At 36.8% G+C, this 23,730-nt stretch overlaps 2 long non-coding RNA genes and 1 pseudogene across 5 annotated transcripts in view; 2 read left to right on the top strand and 1 right to left on the bottom strand.

Annotated features, from left to right (window-relative positions):
- LOC144655651 (uncharacterized) overlaps positions 1-23,730 on the top strand; it is a 97,525-nt pseudogene that overhangs the window by 2,483 nt on the left and 71,312 nt on the right. The window lies entirely within an intron of this gene.
- LOC144655719 (uncharacterized) lies at positions 4,782-23,242 on the top strand. 3 transcript variants are annotated; one of them, XR_013571181.1, is made up of 5 exons: positions 4,836-5,126; positions 7,157-7,222; positions 7,885-8,129; positions 11,070-11,142; positions 21,889-23,242. It is a non-coding gene; the product is annotated as an uncharacterized LOC144655719 (long non-coding RNA). The 3 variants fall into 3 exon arrangements; XR_013571182.1 differs by having other exon boundaries at positions 11,070-11,152; XR_013571180.1 differs by lacking the exon at positions 11,070-11,142 and having other exon boundaries at positions 4,782-5,126.
- Positions 14,150-19,194, bottom strand: LOC144654595 (uncharacterized). The gene is made up of 3 exons (XR_013570937.1): positions 18,829-19,194; positions 15,315-15,342; positions 14,150-14,189 (listed from the first exon to the last, which is right to left on the bottom strand). It is a non-coding gene; the product is annotated as an uncharacterized LOC144654595 (long non-coding RNA).

The raw sequence follows: 23,730 nt of genomic DNA, 5'->3' as shown, positions 1-23,730 counted from the left end.
ATGAAGGGTATAAAATTTCGTTTTATTTACGATTTCCTGACATAGTACGCTTGTGGTTGCAGGCGACAAGTTTGAATTCGGCTTACTTGCAATGTTAGTTTGGATTCCTTTCGTCGGGTTGACGAGTGGACAAAAATGAAATCGAAATGCGGCTTTAAGGCTCCAGGGCAGTCAAGAAACAACATATACATGAACTACATTTGATGTGATGTGTAAACTTTAATGGCTGTTTATTATAATTTCCTTGCTTTTTGTCCAGACTTGCGACAAACATCGAGTTTAACAGTCCTGTCATTCGACTGTCATGGGACTAGAGATTTGAATGTTTAAAAAACCTTAAACCGTTTGTAAAGAATTCTCTTCTCTTCTATCTAATTCCAAAACCACTCTTTCTATTTCTGTTGCTTAGGTATACTGATATGAACACGGTTGAATGGAGAGATTGTCAATGATCTGTTTACCAAATGCAACACGAATTCCCAGTGAATCGGCTGCGCTTTAATATACATTCGCTTTTCCAAGTTTCTATTTATCGCATATCGCATATCCTACTCGTTCAAATGAATGAATGAATTAAAACCAAGAAGTAAAAATTACTCATGAATTCGCTTGTCTAAAAGCCACAGAGCGAAATATTTCATGACCAAGAGAAAACGACAGAAAGAGAACGAATATTTTAGATCAATGGTTTTGTTTAAGCTACATTAAATATAATTAAGAAGTAATACTAATGACGCAAGGTTACTGAAATGATAATGATGATAATGATAATGCATTTATATAGCGCATTTTCCATATGTGTATGTTCAAATGCGCTTTATTACACATACTGTAATTTAAGATACAATTGTAAAGGCCAGACCACAGCACTCAAAATGTAAATTTACTGCCTTTATTTCCTTTTTCCACTCAACCTTATCCCGTTATTTTCATATATTGGACTTCTCTCTGAATTACCATTTCACACAAAACGAAGTTAGCAGAAAAAGTAAATACACCTGAGATATTCAGTACATCACAGTGAACAAAGAAGTAAATGAAATATTATCGAGGAGTGTAAATAAACTATGTAACAGTTTCTGGAAAAATATTGATGGGATCTAGTCCTATCATAGCTTGATTTACAAGCACACTGAAACACATGACATTATCAATGGGCGATATGACATGTAGAAATTCGATTAATAAATCCAGCTAAGTGCAAGCAGTTAGCTGATGTGCAAAAACTATTGCTGGCTATCATCATCATCGTCAATGTAGTTATGCACTGTTTATCCCAACGATAAAGATGCGACTATTCCCTTCCACGAAATAAAAAGAGCAAAAATAAAATAAAGTTGACATGAACTGCCAAATGACAGAATGAACCAACTTACAAGGAGTAACGTACGTAAGCAATAAACAACTTATGTTTACGGGTAACCAAGCTTAGCGACTTTGTTACGGACGCTTTAATCATACCACATAGAGCATTAACTATGGCGTACGATCCCCGCCAAAATTCATTATTATACATTGGTGTCACCAGCTTGATTTTGATTGGCTATAGCTAATTCTTGCTTGCTGTTTCTCTTACGTCATACCTACAGACATTAGATTTTACATATGTAGAAGTGACGTCATACCTACAGACAATAGTTTTATGCATTCAGATTTTGCAGATTTTGTGCAGATTTTGTGCGCGCTCTTGTCTTTACAAGTGCAGCTCAGGAATGTGCATAATAAAACAATTATTGGATTCGGTTTTCGCATGATAGCGATAATTATCAAGGCCTCAGTTTCTGTTATCCGCCTCAGCCTTCGGCTTCGGCAGATAACAGAAACTTTGGCCTTGATAATTATCGCTATCATGCTCAACCTCATCCAATAATTGTTAATTGTTTGGATTTTAACTTCATCATTTAAATTTTCAACTTCAACAATTGAATTTTACATCTCAATTCAAAATTTTACACCCTTCTTTCAGATTTCACATTATTGAAAATGTGTTGTACACTTATCTTTCCGTTTTCTAACTCAACGTTTGTATTTGACCTTGCTCGTTGTTCATTAAGTCGTGAATGCAAAGAACGACTTATAGCGGTTTGCTGGAGAAATTCAATTAAATTTGTGTAAACTCCCTTGGTAACCTGGCAATTTTATATTAAGTTTAAATTAAGTTCAAAATGGCGGATGAACGTGTACAAGGGCTGGTTTCCCGAGTTGTAATGCAAACTTGTGGATGTACATCAGGAGAATACGAATATTTTTTCCTTTCTGGAAGGAATTTTTCTAGTGAGGCCAGTGCTCGAATCCACATTTACACACAATGCAATGGAAAGGATGGCCAATGCAAGGAAGCAAGAAACTTGCACGCCGAACAATAGCTTATTTTGAAAGTCCGCGGATATGAAATTATCTTCCATTGAAATGCAATCAAATAGTGGGTAAGTAATAAATCACCCTAAATAAGGCAGTATTTTCCGCTACAAATTAGTCTCACTCAGCAAGATTAAACTGATGCGTTTGGAAACAATTAGAGATATCTATAGTTGGCTTGCTTTGTCTTTCGGTCGATCATTCATTTGCACGTTCGTCAAGTTTTTGTATCTCGTAATATTTTATATTCGTTGTCACACTCTCGTTAACGAAGTTCCCAAGTACATCTATCTCATGACTTAAACTTAAATCAAAATTTCCTCTGGCATTCGTAGCTCATTAGGTAGCAAACCTTATCATGTTATGTGAATGATAAATTTGCTCTGCTTTTGAAGGCAAAACTACATTTGTAAACACAGTATTATGCATCAAACCCTTACAATTATTTTTTCTTCATACACATGGTCTGTCAAAAAAGGGACATATTAGTTCAACTGTGGTAATTGTAGTTCTCCAGGGGTGTATCATTGCACTCAGGTAATTTTTTGCTTTGTCAACATCCACTGAGTGCTATGGGGTAGACATTCAAAGAAATACTGAGAGAGTACTATTGTTAACAGCTGAGCAAGATTTAGCGACTATATAGGGATTTTCCAAAAACTTCAAAAAATAGTAAATATATCGTGTAAACCAGCTTTTACTGGCTGGTGATGAATATATGGCTAAGATGAAAATAAATGTTTAGTAAAAGAAAATGACTACCATATCTTGACATTGAATGAATATAAATTGCATTGCCTAAAAGAACAAAGTTACCAGTATCCATTTTTGTGTTCCATTAGGGTGGGAAGGGGGTACCGGGGAGGTACCGGGGTACTTGAAATTTGACCAAGACAAATTTTAGCAAGTACTAAATTAAGCGATTTTCGCCCAACTCACTAAAAGCGCTAAAATGTAATAGCCACTAATATAACAATAGTAACCTTAAGGTCGATTTCTGTACATGTCCTATGCCCCCCCCCCCCCCCTTATCTCAGCCAAAAAGGAACCTGGTTGCATGCCATGCTGATAAATAACAAATTGCTTACACTTAGATGGTTTGTTGTACGTGTTGTCCTACAGATTTATTTTAACAAGGCACATAGAATTTTGAATTAATTTATAGATTCGTCAAAACAATATCCTGCAATACAACACATCACTGAACTCTGCATGGGGCTAGGCTGTCAAGAGGTGTGGGCTGGAATGAACATCCTCCTGCCGTAACGTTGTATGAAACACATGATCAGAAAAAGAATTTTATTTCAAATTTACTCTCATATATTTTTCACAAACAGTGAATACTGCTCTCTATAAATTGACTTTTAGCAGACTGTACAGCTTGAAAAATAAAATATTTGGAGTTATTGTTATTGACTGCTGAAAACAAAGAGTAAAAGATAAACAAGCTTTAAGGTTCAGATCCTTTAATCCAACATGGCCACCAAATCTTTGCAGGATGGCTGGCAATGTATAGAGATTATTTAAAAATGAATTAATAAGGCTGATTAAAATGCATTGATGATTTTCGTGGCATGTAAAGGGGTAAAGTAAACTTTTTGGTTGCAAGTAAAGATACCAGAAAAGGAAATAAGCAGCAGTTTTCATTTGTTACATGTATCACGCCTCTAAATTGATAATAAATTATGTTGGCTTTACTGTTTCCTGCCAATTTCAATTCTTAGAAGTCACATGTATGAGGCATCTGTTAGTTTCTTTTAATTATTTGCCTTCTGTCACAGTGTCTGCCATTCTTTAACAGAGAAAAATGTATGTCGAATAATACCACTGTCCTGTATAAAATGGCTGAGCTACCTGGTTATTAATTAAAGAACCCTTTAGCAAATGTGAAACAGTTTGGTGGAAAAAAATCCCTAGCTTCTTTCCATTACCAGCTTCGCAGCATCTTAAGGTACCTCATATCTTGTTACCACTATACGTGTCTCTCTCAGCATTAATTATTTTAAGCTCTGAAATAATCTTCACTTCTTAGCTGCTTAGCTAGAAGGCCTCGATGGACTACTGGATGGTTAGTTTTCAGTTAGAATATGGGGTTATTTATCACTTACCAGCTAGAATTTTAAACATGACTCAACTGTGACATATGTTAACAGATTTCATAGACAATTACAAAAAATGTTGTTTGTCAGCAGACATTTAAAATTTATTTTGGCTAATTCTGGGCTATCAGTTTATAATATACCACATTCACGACTTTGCTCATAGAGCCTTTGATTTTTAACTCACGTAGAAAATTTTCAACTCGACTTTTTAACTGGGCGTTTAGTCCAGTTCATAGATTCGGTAGCTCATTATACAATTTATACCTCATTCTCCCTGTTGTTTCGTTAATGAGGGTTTTGTTTTTTGCGTATATTTTGAAGTAAAAGGAGAGACGTCATGTTATGTTGTGTAGAATTAGGAGGAACGCTAGGAATGAGTTGGATGACAGGGGAGGAAGCAGGTGATTGCGAAGTTTTCGGGACGAAAAGATTGAAAAAGTTGTTCAAAAAACGCCATTTTGAATAATAGCGGACATATTTGACCGGTGGAGACTAGAGGAATCGTGGACTCTGGGGACGAGAATGGCGAGTTGCAGCCTGAATGTGCGTTTGGAATCCAAATGAACCGAAAAGGAATATTGTAAGGATGACAGGAAGAATTTCTTGTGAGAGGAGGTTGAATTAGGCTGTGCACTGAAGGCAGACGGTGATGAGAGACGAGTTCAGGTATGACATGTGTTTATAATAGAATGTAGTTTGCGCGTTCCTATGTTTATTGACCTTTATTGCCAGCTTTCGATTTGATTATTGGACCGGCGATCTGAAGTAAGAATACTCAAAGCAATGGTCGTCGGGTTATTGTTTTTGGTTCTTTAAGAGCATTTTATCGGCATCGCATTATGTATATTTTTGGAAGAAATGCGTGGTTTACGTTTTTGGCTGTGTTTGCTAGATCTGGTTTTGTTTGGCCAGAAAATTACTGAAATAAGCTTAACATATTTCTTTTACCCTTTGTTCGCTTTTTGGAGGCAAAGTTATTTTGGCTACTGTGTGCAACATTGAAGGTGATATGAAGATAAAGAGGGTTAATTGTTACTGATATCCGTTTGCTTCAAATCTGTTTATAAGCTCGGGGAACTTGCTACAAAACGTCCAAAACGGAAATAATTTTTGAAACTGCATGAAGCTGATATTGCATGGCAAAAAATAGTTGCCTAAGTTCATGATGGTGCATGCTCCCATTATAGTCGCTACATATAGATCTGCTACGAAATGGAATGAAGTTGTTTAAAAACCGATAGCCTATTGAATATTGGTCATACACCGATACAAGCAATTTGTTCTTTAAAAAGAAAAAAACCTGGCGGTTTGCTGCTGTGTGAGAGTTTTAGGGCCTGTTTACATGATTCATGAATGACTCATTCCGGAACAAGTTAATCCCATCCTGATATATTTCACTCTATCTGTTTACATGATACCAAGACAAAAGTCAAGTCATTCCCGAATTAGTTCATTCCGGTTTTTAAATGAATTTGATTCCGAGATGAAACCGCATCTTGTGAAACCACATACAGAGGTCACAGTTTGAACTCAGAGCAAAAAAATGTAAATTATAGCGTTTACTCTTTAGCCCGAAGAAGCATCCCTATGGTCAAATTGCTTGTTAAAATTGCAGATATAGCCATCATGAGCATTAAAAATAACATGTTTGCGCAAAACATGCGCCATCTTGTTTTGATCTTGAGTGAAAACTACGCACGTGAAAACGACTTTGGTTGAGCTGGTCGATTATGTCATATGGAATGTATGCAGTCAACGAACTTCATTGTGCACTTGTTCCGAAATATAAGTCATTCTGGAACTATATGTAAACAGGCCCTCATGTGCAAGCAGCAAGGCGTGTGAGGCATGGCAGCGACGTATATATGAGGTAAAAATCCCTACTCCAAATGAAAAGGTTAATCGGAGTACTATATTTAAGCTAACTGATCTGCTATTTAGCTGGCTAAATACTAGAATCGATCGCACACCTTGCTGCCTCGCACTTTTGTGACGACCTCCTCTATGACCCCTTATAATAGACTGTCTTTACTAACCCGGTGGAAGTCGTCGTTCAAAATATGGGTATCACAGAACTGTAAATTGTAGATCACTACAGCAAGGTTTTTTGGTGTTGTGTTCATGTGTATACATAGTACTTGTGTGTGGAAAAATTAACTGCATTTAGTGGGTTCCTTGTTTAGTGTTGTTTTGTTTGTATGCACTGTGACCAGTGATTTTTTTCCTCCCTTCCCCTCAGGCATTAGCAGGCCATTCACTTGTTATGCAAGTGAAAGAAAGTAAAATCCCAGGTACAGTACCTGGGAGAAAAGTGAGTGGGGGGACTCCCCTGCCTCTTATGTTCTCCCACCATGGAACTCCTTTGTAAAATACTTATACCAATCAAGTGTAAAGGTGGATGACGATAACTTGCAGGACTGTCATTAAGTTTTTATGCAGCCAGACATTGAAGTTATCACCTGTAGCATTTCATTCTGAATGCAACTTGTAAAGTAACACCAATCAAAATGTTTACCTGTAACATTGAGTGAGCTCATGATCAGCCGTAACAGGTGTTACGGGTTACAGCCCTTAATGACAGCCCTGGATAAGGGATGATAACATTGTTGGTAGCTGTGAAATGAATTCTTTATCTTACCTTCTCAATTGTGGTGCTTTCAAGTATTTACTATACTTAATCGTTTGTTTTTTTAAAGGTGTTATTTGGACTTGTGAAAATTTAAAAAGAATATTTGACAGGTGAACTCACGTAAAAATGCAAGGTGAGATTGTGTGAGTCCTTCTTGGGTTGCTGTATGTTCATCCCACGTGGGATGCTGCCTAAAGGATTCTAAAATGACCTGGGTGGGGTGTCACCTAGGATCCTGCTAATTACTCCAGGTGGGATCCCACTCGAGACACCTGCTGCTAATTCCACATGGAATTTTAGCTGTGCATTGATCCCAGGGTGGATCCCACCTGGGATCCTAACTAGTTCTAGGCAGGATCTTAGCTGGAATCCCATCTAATTCTAGGTCTCTACGCATATTATCTGAAGTGGTAATTCCACATGATCAGGCAAAAAAGATATATTAATTAGCTGTCTTAGATAACAACAGAATCAATACACTGTAGTGTTGTCATTTGATTTTGATATATTCAATGTAGTCATCTCATTCATCATAAATACATTGTAATTCCATTCATGTGGCCACCAATGAGCCACAAGGTGACAATATTAAAGCTAGGTGTTCTTTAAACAAGAAAATGACTGATACTGAGCATTTGCTCAGGTCAACTTGAAGGGGCTTTATAATTATTATAGGTAGGTGGTTGTATTAATGGGGTGGTGGTAATGGACTTGGCCCATTATTATTGTTTTTTGATTATGTAAAATTACTGAAAAGTGTTTTCAATAACTCAATTTTGTTTAGGTTTATTTAAGGAGTTATAATAGTTTCAACAACTGATGGGAACAAAGTGGTGCAAGGAACACTGCTGCTATCATCTGCATACCTAAATCTGGAAAGGCTGTATTAGCTCACATGAAGGGAGAAAAAGGTTGCTTTTTATGTGAAGATAAAGGCGATGGGGTTGGCAATGGCTAACAGAGATTTGGCTTTACAGCACAGGCATGTTGCTCCACATGGAAAAGTTGTGATCCGGAACGTTATTTAAAATGGAGAACAGGTAAGTGTTACTAGCAGTTATTGTATGCTGTTACTAACCAGTTAATTATTTTCAGTACAAGTTTTTTTAACTTTTTCATGTATCCAACACTTATTAATTAACATGATATATCTTCTGGTATATTTTATTTATTAATATTATTATTGCTGTCAATCATATGGAGGTGATATCCTGAAGGGAGAGATGAAATGGAAGTGAAGTTCACCATTTAGTTAGTCCGTCTGATCAAAACCAGTGAAGTTGATAATGACATGCCTTGACCACCTTATAAATAATTATACTGAATATTTTCAAGTGCTGAATCGATTTTTTTTTATTGAGGTCAATGGGATAAATGGTGCTTCTGTGTCTTTGCTGTTTAAATAATTTGACCTTGTGGTGTGTTAACTACAATTGTCAAGGTCATTAAAAATTTTAATTATTGAATATCAAGTTAATAAATCATTTTAATGATTTATTAACTTGATATTCAAGCTTCAGAATACAGAAATTAGCCTCTCTACTAGTATTGAAAGGTGTCTTAGTTAATTACTTGCTTCACTACAGTATGCAAATGACAGCTATCACAATTCTTGTGAGTGAGCAGATAACATCAAAACAGCTAATAATGATTAATAAATGCATTTATATGGCAGATTTTCCATATGTATTATGTTCAAATAAGCCGATGAACTGTTGGACAATTTCTACAGATTGACGGCAGTACTTTATGGTTAGATATGAATTGGTTGATGCTTTGGCATACACTTTTCATGTCAGTGCACCTGCATAACTCATAAGTGCACAGCTAATAGTATTTCCGAAATGATTCGATTTAGCACCCGGGGGGGGGGGGGGGGGCTTATTTACTTTTGGCACCTCATGGAAGGGCGCTTATTGAGACAGAGCACTTATTTATTTTTTTGAGAAAAAACCAAACGTTCAAAACAAAACTTAAATTATATATTTAACAAATAGATTCCATTTTGCCGTGCGTCTGTTCAGTTATAGATCACAGATGACGTCAAAATGTGGTATGAACAGAAAAGTGGCCCACGAGGCGCTAGCCGAGTGGGTCACTGATGTTCATACCACATTTTGACGTCTTCTGTGATCTATAACTGAACAGACCCACGGCAAAATGGAATCTATTTGTTTTATATAATAACACAAGACTTCGGCACACTTCAGTTTGAGCAATGCCGCCGTTAATATGAGCTAAGTTGTTTTGATTTTTAAACTATTAAGCTTAAGTTTTCGTTAACCCTATTCAGACCGGGCTTTTTTTGGTCTTTTCAGACCGGGGGGGGGGCCGATTCCGCCCCCCCTCCGTAACTTCCAGAATATTTAAGCAATCACTATGAAACTTACAGGATATATAGTATGTCCCAAAATCTATCTTTTGCTATATGTCACGTGGGATGATGACGTCACATCACGTGACAATGACATCATAATGTCAAAACAGCCGCCATCTTGGATCCGCCATCTTGAATTTCGAATTTTTTCAAAACGTCAGAAAACCGCCCAAAATTACTGGAAAATACTCAAAACCAATAAAAATGTGCTTAAAACCCGTAAACAGATGAAAATAATTGCTTTAAAGTTATTTTTCATTAATAGAAACAGGAAAATTACAAATTTGGGAAAACATGCCTGTCAAAATGCCGTTGCCATGGTGACGTCAAGTTCCTGACACAACAACGTACCCTACCAAATTATTCCCAGATAAATTTTAGATAAAGTCGCAAAGTTTGGCAGCGTTTGGTTGAGTATTAAAAAAGTTATAAGCGTTCAAAGTCGGCGCGGGCACTTTCCGCCCCCCCCCCCCCCGGTCTGGATAGGGTTAACACGAAACACTGTTATAATCCGATTAATTAAATAAACAGAAAAATGGTCAATTGAAAGTCAATGAAAAAACTAACCTTTATTTCGATTTGGAAAGTTGTTCAAATCTGTAAACATATTTATAAACCGAAGCGTTCAACCGCAATTCGTTTGCGAGTCCCATGGCGTAGTCCAACGTCGGTCAAACTTTCATACAGATTTCGGATAATTTCTCGAATAATTCACTGTCTTCTTCAAGCTTGTTTCGCTCAGTTAAATGCTTCGAAAGGTGAACGATGCTTGGCGTATTGTTTCTCACTGGACATTTGTAATTAATATCAGCTGAACTTTTTTGCTTTGTTGTGGCCTCGCAAGTTTGAAAAACTTTGCCGACAACTCTGATTTGGACTATGAACTCTGATCACGGGCGCGAGTCACACCACCGCGTGACGTCATCCATGTGTCTGTACTCTGATAGATCATAAGTAAGAACCAATCAAAATGTGCGTAGAATTCAGGTTATTATATAAATTGAAATAACTAACAATAACAAAAACTGTCAGTAACAAATTGTTGAAAGTTCAGTTACTTTTAAAAGAATTGTTTATTTTAGCGGTAAATACACACATGTTCCGTACGGTGAATGTTCGTGAGTTTACTATCTATTCCACATTGATGACATTTTCGTCCCCAGAGGGCACAATCCTTTCGGAAACAAGAATGCAACGATGACTTCAATAGGGGTGGTTATCCACAATAGGGGGGGTTATTAGAATAGAGGCTCATAACAATGGGGCACTTATTAGAATAGAGTCTCTTATTGGAATAGGGGCACTTATTGACAAAAAAACACATTCGAAGGGGGGGGGGGGGGCGCTTATTCGGAAGGGGGCGCTTATTAGAAGGAGGGCGCTAAATCGAATCACTACGGTAACCAATATTGTTTGGCTTTTTCACTGCCACTGGAAGTGTGGAACTAAACTATTACACCAAAATGTTGAAAGTGCTTTACTCACTCTATTATTTAGCAGTATATCAGCGTGAACTGTTGCCTTTAAATTTCCCGGTCACATGTGCGGAATTTAATTGCAAGGCTGTTTTATGTTATAATTTATTTCTCAATTGTGTTTACAGAAAATGTCAATACTTCCTCCACAGAAGGGATTGGGAATTCCTGGTGATGGGAGGGGTCTCAAAGGCCAAAACGGTAAGGAAAGGTATGAAGCTAAATTAGATTTCCGGAGGGTTCCCTCAGGTTGGGGGTGGGGGTGGGGGTGGGGGTCTTAGGAAAAATTCCTTCTGTGAGGGAGTTATGGATCATTTTTCTTCAGTTAAGCAAAATATTATTTTCTGATAAAAAAAAATAGATGTATGAAGCTGATGTCAAGTGCGATTTTTGTTGTAGGTTAGTTTGGAATCTTATGTTAAGCCGCTTCAGACTTGAAATTGATAAAGCTCCTTGGTAGTGATTGCTGGCTGAGTAGGCTAAAGGCTAACGGAGTTTCTCATTCCTAAAATCTGCAATTTGAATTAAGTTATGCACAAAGCTGTGGTATAAAAAGACAGTAAACGCCAAGAAAAATACGTTTTTGCACCGTGTTTTCCAGCATGATACACTGGAAAAGTTGAAAATTTACATAGTATGTAAATAACATGTAAATAACATGTAAAGACACTGTAAAGGATGATTTACATAGTTTTTACCCTTTTACATGTTCTTCTCAAAACATGTCAAAAACATGTAAATATTTGAAGTAAAACATGTAAAAACACAGAACATCATGTAAATTTCCCGAACGAAAGACCACGGACCATGTAAATAACATGTCAATTTATCCGATCAACCCTGTAAAAAGCATGTAAAAACATTTATACCTGATGCTTATAAATAGACTGAACATGTAAAAAACATGGAAATTGACAAAGGGGGCCTGTTTGGAAACATGTAAACACCATGTAAATTGACAAAGGGGGCCTGTTTGGAAACATGTAAAAACCATGTAAATTGACAAAGGGGGCCTGTTTGGAAACATGTAAATTGACAAAGGGGGCCTGATTGAAACATGTAAATACCCTGGAAATCGACAAAGGGGGCCTGTTTGGAAACATGTAAATACCCTGGAAATCGACAAAGGGGGCCTGTTTGGAAACATGTAAATTGACAAAGGGGGCCTGATTGAAACATGTAAATACCCTGGAAATCGACAAAGGGGGCCTGTTTGAAAAATGTAAAAAACATGGACATTGACAAAGGGGACCTGCTTAGCCCCTGTAATTAAAATGAAGAACAGAATGCCTGGCACGGTTTTCTTTTATTCGTCTAGAACCTTTTCTTGATACTATCCTAACTACATTCATTTTCAGTACGTCAGTGCATATATTTTTCCAGTTAATAATAATACATACAAATGATTTTATACCCCATAAGTAATAAAGTTTTTCTGCATGTATCTTGTATATATAGCTTGGAATATTCTTTATAAATATAATAAAAACTAGCATTTCATTCAGAATAAAATGATTTAGATCGTATAGTTTTGCATAGTTTTTTCAGTTCAAATAAAGCAGTTTTACTAGGTCAAAAATTGCTGATACCAATTATTTCAACTTCACGTAATCATTATGGAAAACAATAAAGATTAAGATAAATTTATGCATGGTTAATTGATAGAACTGTCTAATAACATATCAGTGACTTCATTTCCAAATAGTAATAATACTACTCCTCTATTGCAAAGGCCCACTTTGATCCTGCTTGTTGCACTGGTGTTTGCTTTTCTCTTAAAAAGCCAATCTCTTTTGCTTGGCATGTGCCCCGATTTATCCTATGTTCCTCTACTGAAGTGTCTTCATGCACTCAATGAGGTGAATTATGCAATAGCTTAGCATATGTATGAAAATATTGTAGGATGAAAATGAGCCTTTTAAAGTTATACTATGGGTAAGATATTGATCACTTTTATTAATAGGCGTAAATGGTCTTTTTGAATAACCGCATAAAATATACTTTACAGTAACTGAAGGGTTGGAAATGAAACCATGGTATTTCAGGATTAAATTTTTGTTGAATGTTTTTCTTTTGCTTCAATTCATTTAATGTTTGGCACATGACTTTGCATTCAGCCCTTCAGTTACTACCACAACCCTTCCATATCATAAAACTATAATAAACATTGCAGAACCTTTTGCACAATGATTTTGAACACTGAACAGCCAAGTTCACACTAGCCTGCGAGTAGGCTCACCTTAGAGCACGCACAAGAATGACATTTACGTGGCAAAGCCGCGAGTGAACCTGCATCAACCTCTGCTAATTTTTCACTCCCACCCCGAAAACCGCAGGAATACTGACAAGCCAATTTAATTTCAAAGAAAGTAGAAGTTTGACAGGAATGTTGACAAGATATAACATTCATTGAGATATGAAATTTACTGGTGCCTCTTCACCAGTCTCCTCCCCACCATATTGCTGTGCCCGCCAGTCGTGAGTGCCCCAAAGTATATTTTGTGCCCCAAGGTGAGCCTTCCCGCAGGGTAAGTTCAAACACCATTCATTGCTAAGCTATGTTAAAATTGTCCCAAAAAATGCCTTGAATTTAAATTGTACAAAAGCTGATTTTCATCTTTGCTCGGTCGCTCTTGTTGTACATTTACAAGACCTTATTTTTAACTTTTCCTACCTACAGAGTAAGCGCTTATTCGAGGTGGGCGCTTATTCGAGGTTGGGCGCTTAATCGAATAAACACTTAATTGTGAAAGTACAGAACTAAGACTGACACTGATGTAGAATAATTCTTCACCTTTAACAGTGGTTATTTGGCAAATGGTTTGGGTTCCAACCCTTCAACTTCTATCATAGCACTACAATTGATAAAAAAGCTATGGCATCAAATAACCATAGTAGAACCTCTTGAATAATGATTTCGAACACTGACCAGCCTAGGTTCACTTTACACATTTATCACTGTAATTGTCAGGCTTTGTTAACATGGTCCTATTTGAAAACTGCCATGAATTCAAATAATTTGTACAAAAGTAGAACAAAAGTGATGGAATAAATTTCCACCAGAAAACCACACAACATGTACATGTATGTACACCAACTGAACATTCAGCAAGATGCTTCATTGTGATGGTACAGACTTGATACCGAGGTGAAACGATTTACACCTTAACCACCTCTGGTTATTGCCACCTTTTTAGTATTTGTATGAACAAGACTTCATCAGTGAAAGTGGTAGAGCCTTCTTTAACCTAACAACAAATTATAAAGAATCATTAGGAATGACATTCTGGTTAGATCAATGTTGTGGTTAAAAAATTTCAAACCAATTTTTACTTTCCACTGTCTCATTTCTTAATATTATCTGAAACAAAAGGAAATAAAAATCAAAACTGGTTTGAAAAATTAAAGCCAACAAAGAGTTGAAACCACAACATCACCACTTCTGAACCTGCACATTAGGGACTTCAAGATAACTAGGAGGGCTGACCTTGAGAACAGCTGACTGAAAATAATTTTTTACATGCAGACATTGCTCCATGTACATTGCCATCCAGTTGTTATCAAGGACGCAAGAAGTAGAGTTTTGCAGTCCACTGCTTGCACTCAAATATAAACTTTACACAAGAATAAAAGACCTTATGGTATCACAAAATTCAAACAAATATGCACATGTACAATTGAACATGTATTTTTTAAGCACTCTACAATGCACATTTGGATATGTAGGAATTTGTACTAGACCAGCTGTAAATGTACATGTAGCAAATTTCCTATAAAGTAGATTGCATGGTAAGCTATACTCATGACCACTGTACCACAGTGGCCAGCTGCCAACTGTCAGAATTTTTAAAGTACACTTTATGTTACCATTTCCACTATTAATTATTTTAAGGCTAACCATAAACATGCTAACCAGAGTTTTAAAATTTAGGGCCACACAAAGTGCTGTTAAGGCCAACTGGAGTGCTATTTAGGCTACATTGTAAGTGCAATGCTATTAAGGCTAACAATAGTGCTACATGTACAGTGTAACCCCGATATAACGATATGCCAAGGGGGCAGTAAAATTATATCGTTATATCAAGGAATCGTTATATCAGGGTGCTGTCCTATACATTTTATTTTTGCCGGGACATAACATATTCATCGTTACAACTGTATATCGGGAATATCGAAGATCGTTATATCGGGGTTCCACTGTATTGAGGTTAACCAGGTTGTTATTTCGGCTAACCTCAGTCCTATTTGGGCTTACTGCAGTGCTATTCGACTTACAGAAAAAAGCCTTTGACTGCAGGTCATTAAGTCTACATTGGATTTAAAACTTTGATTAGCTGCTAGTCATTGAGACATAAATTGAGGCTTGTACTTACATGCCACTCTTGCTATCAACCCTTTCATCTGAAAATAATAACACATCCAAACAATTCAATGTCATTAATTTTGCTGACTCAATTAAAAAGTCACTTCAGTACTCCTGACGTAACCAATTGAACATTCCATATTCAAACCCCATCGAACACCAATGGTTGATTGGGTACGGTAATTGCACATAACCGTACTAAAATTAAAATTTGGTCCATCCAACAAAATGGAATGTTTGATTACGAACTCTTGCTTGTTTGTATATTATGCAGACATTTTGTATGGTGCACTACTGCCTATGTTTTGTTGTTGTTGTTGTTTTTTTATTTATTATTTTGTTTTTACTACTGCCTATGTTGCGGTGAATGAAATGGTGCAAGTTCTGTTTAAGTAGAAAAAAATGTTCTGTTTGAGTCTTATGGTGACTACAAGGCAGAAACCATTTCCTTCCCACCACTATAAAAAAGTAAACAAAAGTGCATATATCAGTATTTAACTGTTGTTTCGTTCTCTTACACAAAATATGTATAAACAAACATTGACACTCGGTTTAATTAGTCCTGCATGTTTTTACTTATCAAGAGATGGATTCCGAACAAAGTCGAATCACATTGAGTTTGGTTGTGTTCGGTTGTGTATGATTGGTTCCCCGGGGTATCCAATCCAACAAAATTGAACCAAAAATCAATCGAACCCAATCGAACACCAATCGTTCGATTGGGTTTGGTAATCGAACAAAATCAAACATCTATTTTGCTGTAAGTCCGATTTTCGAACCAATCGAACATAATCAAACACAGTCAAACTCAATCGGGTTTGATCTAGTTCTGAATCTTTCTCTTGATAAGTAAATCACGCAGGACTAATCAAAATCAACTTTTATTGAATGGAATAAATATATGTCTGAATTTATCAAAACCAGGTCAAGGAAACTCCATGATATAAAAACTCCATGATATAAAAACTAAAGGGAATGTCAGTCTTTTTTTCTCTTCTCCTCTCTCTTCTCTACCTTTCAGCGCTGTATTTCTTTCTATTTTTTTTTTCCCCTTTCTTGTGGCGTTGTAAGCCAATTCCCGCAGTAACGTACTTGTTCAAGAATACTGACGTCACTTTTCTTTGACCCGGTTTTGATAAATTCAGACATATGATTCAATAGTATGAGCAGGGGAAGCCTGGATTTCTCTCTAGATGCATAGAAAATGATTGATTGTAACTCGAGAAGCTCATTCTTGGCCTTTCCGGTCATACTATTGAATCAATTGATTCAATAGTATGAGCAGGGGAAGGCTGGATTTCTCTCTAGATGCATAGAAAATGATTGATTGTAACTCGAGAAGCTCATTCTTGGCCTTTCCGGTCATACTATTGAATCAATTGATTCAATAGTATGAGCAGGGGAAGGCTGGATTTCTCTCTAGATGCATAGAAAATGATTGATTGTAACTCGAGAAGCTCATTCTTGGCCTTTCCGGTCATACTATTGAATCATATGTCTGAATTTATCAAAACCAGGTCAAGGAAATTTTCACCGTTTAAAGCGAAAATCGCTGTAAACGCGTTTTTTTCTCGCCAGAAACGATCTCCAAACTCCATGATATAAAAACTAAAGGGAATGTCAGTCTTTTTTTCTCTTCTCCTCTCTCTTCTCTACCTTTCAGCGCTGTATTTCTTTCTATTTTTTTTTCCCCTTTCTTGTGGCGTTGTAAGCCAATTCCCGCAGTAACGTACTTGTTCAAGAATACTGACGTCACTTTTCTTTGACCCGGTTTTGATAAATTCAGACATATGATTCAATAGTATGAGCAGGGGAAGCCTGGATTTCTCTCTAGATGCATAGAAAATGATTGATTGTAACTCGAGAAGCTCATTCTTGGCCTTTCCGGTCATACTATTGAATCAATTGATTCAATAGTATGAGCAGGGGAAGGCTGGATTTCTCTCTAGATGCATAGAAAATGATTGATTGTAACTCGAGAAGCTCATTCTTGGCCTTTCCGGTCATACTATTGAATCATATGTCTGAATTTATCAAAACCAGGTCAAGGAAATTTTCACCGTTTAAAGCGAAAATCGCTGTAAACGCGTTTTTTTCTCGCCAGAAACGATCTCCAAACTCCATGATATAAAAACTAAAGGGAATGTCAGTCTTTTTTTCTCTTCTCCTCTCTCTTCTCTACCTTTCAGCGCTGTATTTCTTTTTTTTTTTCCCCTTTCTTGTGGCGTTGTGAGCCAATTCCCGCAGTAACGTACTCGTTCAAGAATACTGACGTCACTTTTCTTTGACCCGGTTTTGATAAATTCAGACATATATAAAAACGTCCAAATATCGAACTGAATGTCAATGTTTAGTAAAATATATTTGGTAGAAGAGAACAGAAGGACGGTAAAATAACTGAAATGCACTATTGTTTACATTTCTATATTAGAAGGAAGGATATGGTTTCTGCCCTGCAGTTTTTACCGTTACACTCAAACAGAAGTTGCACCATTTCATTCACTACAACACAGGCAATCAGTGTGTTCAATATGTGAAGAATCATTATAGGGAGCCAAAACGCTGCCGCCATCAGTCTGTCTTAGCCCTCGAGGGCGGCCAAAAGCGACGTTGACAGGAGAAGAGCAATTTCCAGCATAACAATTACATTAGAGGAAGTGCTTACTATCAACATGGATGACAACAATAATAAGTGAACAAGTAAAATATTTTTTTTCTTAAGACCAAAATCATCGTAATAACAAAAAACTTGCATGCAAAATTGACTTCAGTTTCGGACGAGTAGATTGTTCGACTGCCCCAGCTGTGGCTCTTGAAATCAATCGATATGTACGCAGTATAAATCAATATATACGCAGTATAAACAAACAGGAGTTCAGTAATCAAACTTTCGATTGAATTCGATTGACCAAATTTTACTGTGAGTTTGATTATGTACGATTACCGAACCCAATCGAACAATTGGTGTTCGATTGAGTTCGATTACCGAACATTCGATTGGTTACCCTGGGAATAATCGAACTCACAGCAAAATAGACGTTCGATTTTTTTCGACTAACAAAACCAATCGAATGAGTTTGATATGCCAGGAGTACTATATAGATAAGATTGATAAATACTGCTTAATACTTTGGGTGATAATTTTAAAGCTGTTTTAGTTTGCTTTATAATTTGCCAGTTGAAAGCCTCACTGAGTTTAAACGGTTGCAAATCGGCAAAATAATAATTACTATACATACAATAACATGAATAAATAAGCCTTGCACTCTTAAATTATATAAGCTTATATTTTAAATAAAACATGTTGAACAGTCCTGTGTTGACATCTCTACATGCACACGCAATTATTCAATTTATTCTAACAATAACTTCATGTTTAAGAAGTGCTGAATTATACGTATGAAGTGCAAGAACAAACACGAAATTCTACATTTTGAACTTCTATTAAAATATTAAAACCAATCTCACCTAGAAGCTACATAGAGGAAATCAAACATGATTTGAACGGTCATATATAAGCTTACCTTGGAAAGAAACTTGGCTAAAACAGGCGTATTGATTGGAGATCCGGTGAAAGAAGGCTCCATGCAGCTAATTTGGAAGTAATAAGGTCTTAAAGAGAGGAAAATTGCCCTTTTTAGCGAGAGAAAAGGCCTCTCAATGATCGATCTTCGAACCGTTGAACCGAGCGCCAAAAAGTACCAGAGAGGACGCCGGGATTAATTTTCGTTCGCGCCAGTGCTTCTCGGCCTTACCTCTCGACCAGGTCAAACACGGCAAACGACCAATTTTACCGCCGTTCGCGTGCAAAATTTCCTTGTCTATAATATAAAGAAAACCAAAACGCATGCCTCGAAAAATATATAAGCCAAACTGTTGGACGCTAGCGTTTTCCCCCCACTGCTCCAGATTGTTTAAAATATTGTTAGACGAAGTCATAGTCGCCTTCGTTTTCTGCATCAAAAGGTTTTAATTTATAATCTGTTTACTTTTTGATATTAGTAAAAGATTTGTAACTAAGAGCTTTTGTAATGAGTTATGTTAAAACTGATATCAGTCGCTTAATTTCGTCTTGCGCTTCGTTCATCTAGATAATTAGTAAATAATAAAAACCCATTCAGGCGATTGCATATTGGAGGATAATGCCCTTGGCTGAAAAAATGAACAGTTGACTAAGCTTCAAAGGCAACTGTGAAATTTTGAGGATAATCTTTCAGGCAAGGAGTATTATCCTCCAGCAAGCCGGAAGGGGAAATATTTTTTTTATACTTTCTTAAATCCCTCCGATTTCTTCTTCGTCGTTTAATTTCGTACCACGTGATGCGTTCTGTCTAACTAATGAATGCACGCGAAAGTTATTTGGTGGGTTACATCATGAATTAAAAGCTCATGTTCACATGTTTTCAAACAGCCCCCTTTGTCAATTTCCAGGGTATTTACATGTTTCCAAACAGGCCCCCTTTGTCAATTTCCATGTTTTTTACATGTTTCCAAACAGGCCCCCTTTGTCGATTTCCAGGGTATTTACATGTTTCCAAACAGGCCCCCTTTGTCAATTTCCATGTTTTTTACATGTTTCCAAACAGGCCCCCTTTGTTAATTTCCATGGTTTTTACATGTTTCCAAACAGGCCCCCTTTATCAATTTCCATGGTTTTTACATGTTTCCAACCAGGCCCCCTTTGTCAATTTCCATGGTTTTTACATGTTTCCAAACAGGCCCCCTTTGTCAATTTCCATGGTTTTTACATGTTTCCGAACGGCGCCCCTTTGTCAATTTTCCATGTTCTTTACATGATTTAGTAAAGAAATTTACATGTTTTTTACAAAGAAAGAAACTGTAAAAGTGGTTAATACATTTGACATGTTTTTTACATGTTCTTACAATTAGCGTTGTAATAAAGGACCATGTAAATCACTTTTTACAATACATTTACATGATCCGTTGAAGACTGTAAATTTCATGTAAATTTTGTTTTACAAAACTCCAACATGTAAATTTTAATTTACAAAGAATGTAAATAAGATTTACATTTTGTAAATCGTAATTTACATGTGCATGTAAATTTTCAACTTTTCCAGTGATAAATAGATCAAGTTATATTGATTTGGACTCAAAGTTATTGATATTTTTGTTACTATGGGGGCCACCCATGGAGGGGAGGGGGGCAGCACATTGTGTTGTTTCGAACAAAATTTTTCTTGTTGTGTGTGGAAGCATTTCATCTGTTCGCTAAAATCTGCTTGTGTTCACGTGTTGCCAGTTATGTTTTCCTCTTGTTTGTATATCCCCAAAGGCTATTTCGATTAAAGGCAAACGTCAGTTTACCATTTTTAACCAAGCCAAAGTTGGAAAGTGCCCAGCCGTCGCGACTGACAAATACAGCATTTCCTCCGCGAAAATTAAAAAAAAAATGCTTGAACTGAAAGACGTTTGCATTCTTCCATGATATGTTCGAACAACAATGCCCAGGATAAACCTTCTACTCATACTAACTTCATGCAAAAAAGTCGATATCTCGAAGAGATCTTTGATTTATTTCAAAATTTAACTTCCCTTAAGGTAAACAACCAACTGGCAAAGTTTGGTTGGAAATCTATGAGCAGTTCTATTTCAAGGGAATTACCTTAATTAAGGTCTCTATTCAGAATTCTTGCAATACATAGTTCCGTTGTGAAGGCCTTACTTACAATTTTAGTGGCATTTTGTGGAAGTTCCGGGAGTAGACGAATGGTGACACCAAAAAATTTCCATACAGATAGCGCATCCAATTTTTTAATAAGCGCCACACTCGCGATCCAATAAGCGCTGCATTTGAGGCGCAAAAAAATATAATAAACAGCGCCGCGCTTATTCGAATAAATACCGTAACCTGATGATAGTACTAGTGGCTACGTGCATATCAATCAGGATGTGAAAGGTATGGGAAGCTTTGCGGTAAATTGACAATTTCTTGGGAACTTAATATTAGATGCACAAGTGTATGCAACAGTATCAACGCATACCGAAAAATAAGGGTTATAAGTGCTCCTGCTTATAATCGTGTCTAGTTATAAGCTCATCTACATGGAAACAAAAAACATCCGGATATAAGCCCCCTCCCCCCCTATGGTAGATGACAGTACTGAATAGGGCTAAATGTTGCTTTACAGTACACACTCTTTTATCGGAAACATATATGGACAGGTGCTTTGTTGCGCATTTTATTTGATTTTTGATTTTTGTGTTGGTCCCCTTTTTTATTCTATTTTACTGTACCTTTTATTGGGATTACACGCCTCCCATGCCTCACTGCCTCGCCTCGCATACCCCGCTGCCTCACATATTTGGAATACTATAACGCAGAACTTTATCCTTCAACAACACCATTCCATTCCTTAACTCTAGGTCTCTATATCTCCAACATAATTCTCAGACACTTAACTATTGTTAACAAAATCAATTTGCTATCCAGTCCTTGATAACCAAAATATTAAATGTCAGCCGGTTTCATCTTAAAGAAATTTACTAGCCTCCTACAAACTCAACTTATCTTGTTATCTTCGTTCTAAAACTTAAAAGGATCTTTCTCTCATTTTATTCAGTTGCAGAGCAAGAAAATACATGGTTCACAACAAGTCAAGTACACAAGAATTAAAGGCAACAACTAACGAAATGGATCCACAAGAAAGAACCATATCACAATTATCAAGAAGGATTATAGTTCAAACAAAACCCAAGGATTCTGACTCAACTTTATCAGCTGATCTGACGTTTCACCTCTACAGAGTAATGCATCACACTCGCGAAGCAACTAAAATATAAAACAAAGTAAACAAAAAGCCAAAGAACAAACTGCCGTGCAGTTATTAATACTTCACATCTGTAGAGGAATTACACTTCTGGCTTCAGTCCATTTGCCTTCTGCTTTAAAATAAAAATGTTCTTAATCGACACACGAACTATACGCAATCGCGTACTTCTGTTTCAGGGATAAAAGTCTTCAGTTTGTAAATTCTGCAACTCACTTGAAGTTAACTAGAGCCATGTGATTTGTCTAACAACATCACGGCCCAAACATCACTCGACTTACATAATGAAATACACTTTTTATTTATTTAAAATGAAAAATCTCAATGAACTGTACTCACAGCTGGTGATTGCAATGAAAAGCAATGATTGTACTCTGTATATAATATATTACTTATATATTGCTATTTCCATAATATTTCACACTCTAGCCATTAAATGTGCTTGACAACAATCCATGATAATAATCCATCTTCCCCATAATTTTTTTACAAACCTAAAAACAAGCGTCTCTCTCCCAGCAAGTCACACAACCGCACGTTTTGTCCCTCGTCTAAACCAGCCAACGATTACCTACATAAAGCTCGCAACCACACTCACCATCAAGCAAACGAAAAGTAACTTTTCCATTTCTTCTGTATGACTTGCACAACCGTCTTTACCCCTTTGAAACAACTCCTTATATTAATCGAATATACAGAATAACCACGGCCAAAAAACCTACCATTTTCACGTTGTACCGACATACATGTATATATAGACCTGTATAATACACTAAGAAGTTCACGACGCCATGAATAACTTGACAAAGCGTCGATGAAAATGACTTAGAACATTTAAAACCCTTTTTCAAACTTTCTCTAACCGCACCTTACCGGCAACCGAAACGTCCTTTCTATACAAAAATATACGAAATGACCTCCGTCCAAAAAGAATCGTCTTTTCAGACTGAAGGTAACTAATATCATCAAAATTTCGCCACAGGACGAACACGAACGCATTCAGAAAAATCACAATTACACCTTTACAATTATCTTTCAAAGTGTCTCAAACCGATACACTGAAAGGCCAATTCATTTCAACACAAACAATGTGATATCTCTAATGTAGACGTCATTTCCCGCCCAGTTTTAAGCTTCTTTAAGCTTCTTGTTAATTTTTGTTTACGCTTCAGTGATCATTGGTCGAGGCAATAAGCCTTTGTCGGGGAGGGAGGGGAGGGGGATAGACATCCTCCCCAGGCTCTTTTGGCTAGATTCCTGCCAGGACGGTGATTATAGTAGTCAGAATATTGCTTCGATTGGAGCATTTCAATCGTACTCTTTTAAATTCTGGGGAATTGCCTGATTCCATCGTGGCTAGTAAATGATCCGTCATCGCATGATTATCGAGTGCACAAAAATCGAGCGTTCCTACATACAGAACAGACCGTTTACTGGTCCCAAAGGTCGCCCTACTTTTAATGTATCGGAGGATCAACTGATATTCCTAGTAGATAATGGGTTTACTGTACCTAAAATCAGTGAGCTGTTGGGAATTCCAAAAAGGACGGTGGGAAGGAGGATATCTATGTCTGGAAACAGGATATCAAGTGAGCTATTAGGTTCTTGGTCTTGTCACAGTTTTCACTAGTTGAT

This window comes from Oculina patagonica, chromosome 5, assembly GCF_052425735.1.
Source record: "Oculina patagonica isolate OP01 chromosome 5, crgOcupat, whole genome shotgun sequence".
In the NCBI taxonomy this organism is placed as follows: domain Eukaryota; kingdom Metazoa; phylum Cnidaria; class Anthozoa; order Scleractinia; family Oculinidae; genus Oculina; species Oculina patagonica.
The sequence above is the reverse complement of the archived record's forward strand: the minus strand, read 5'-3'. Positions and strand labels throughout refer to the sequence as shown.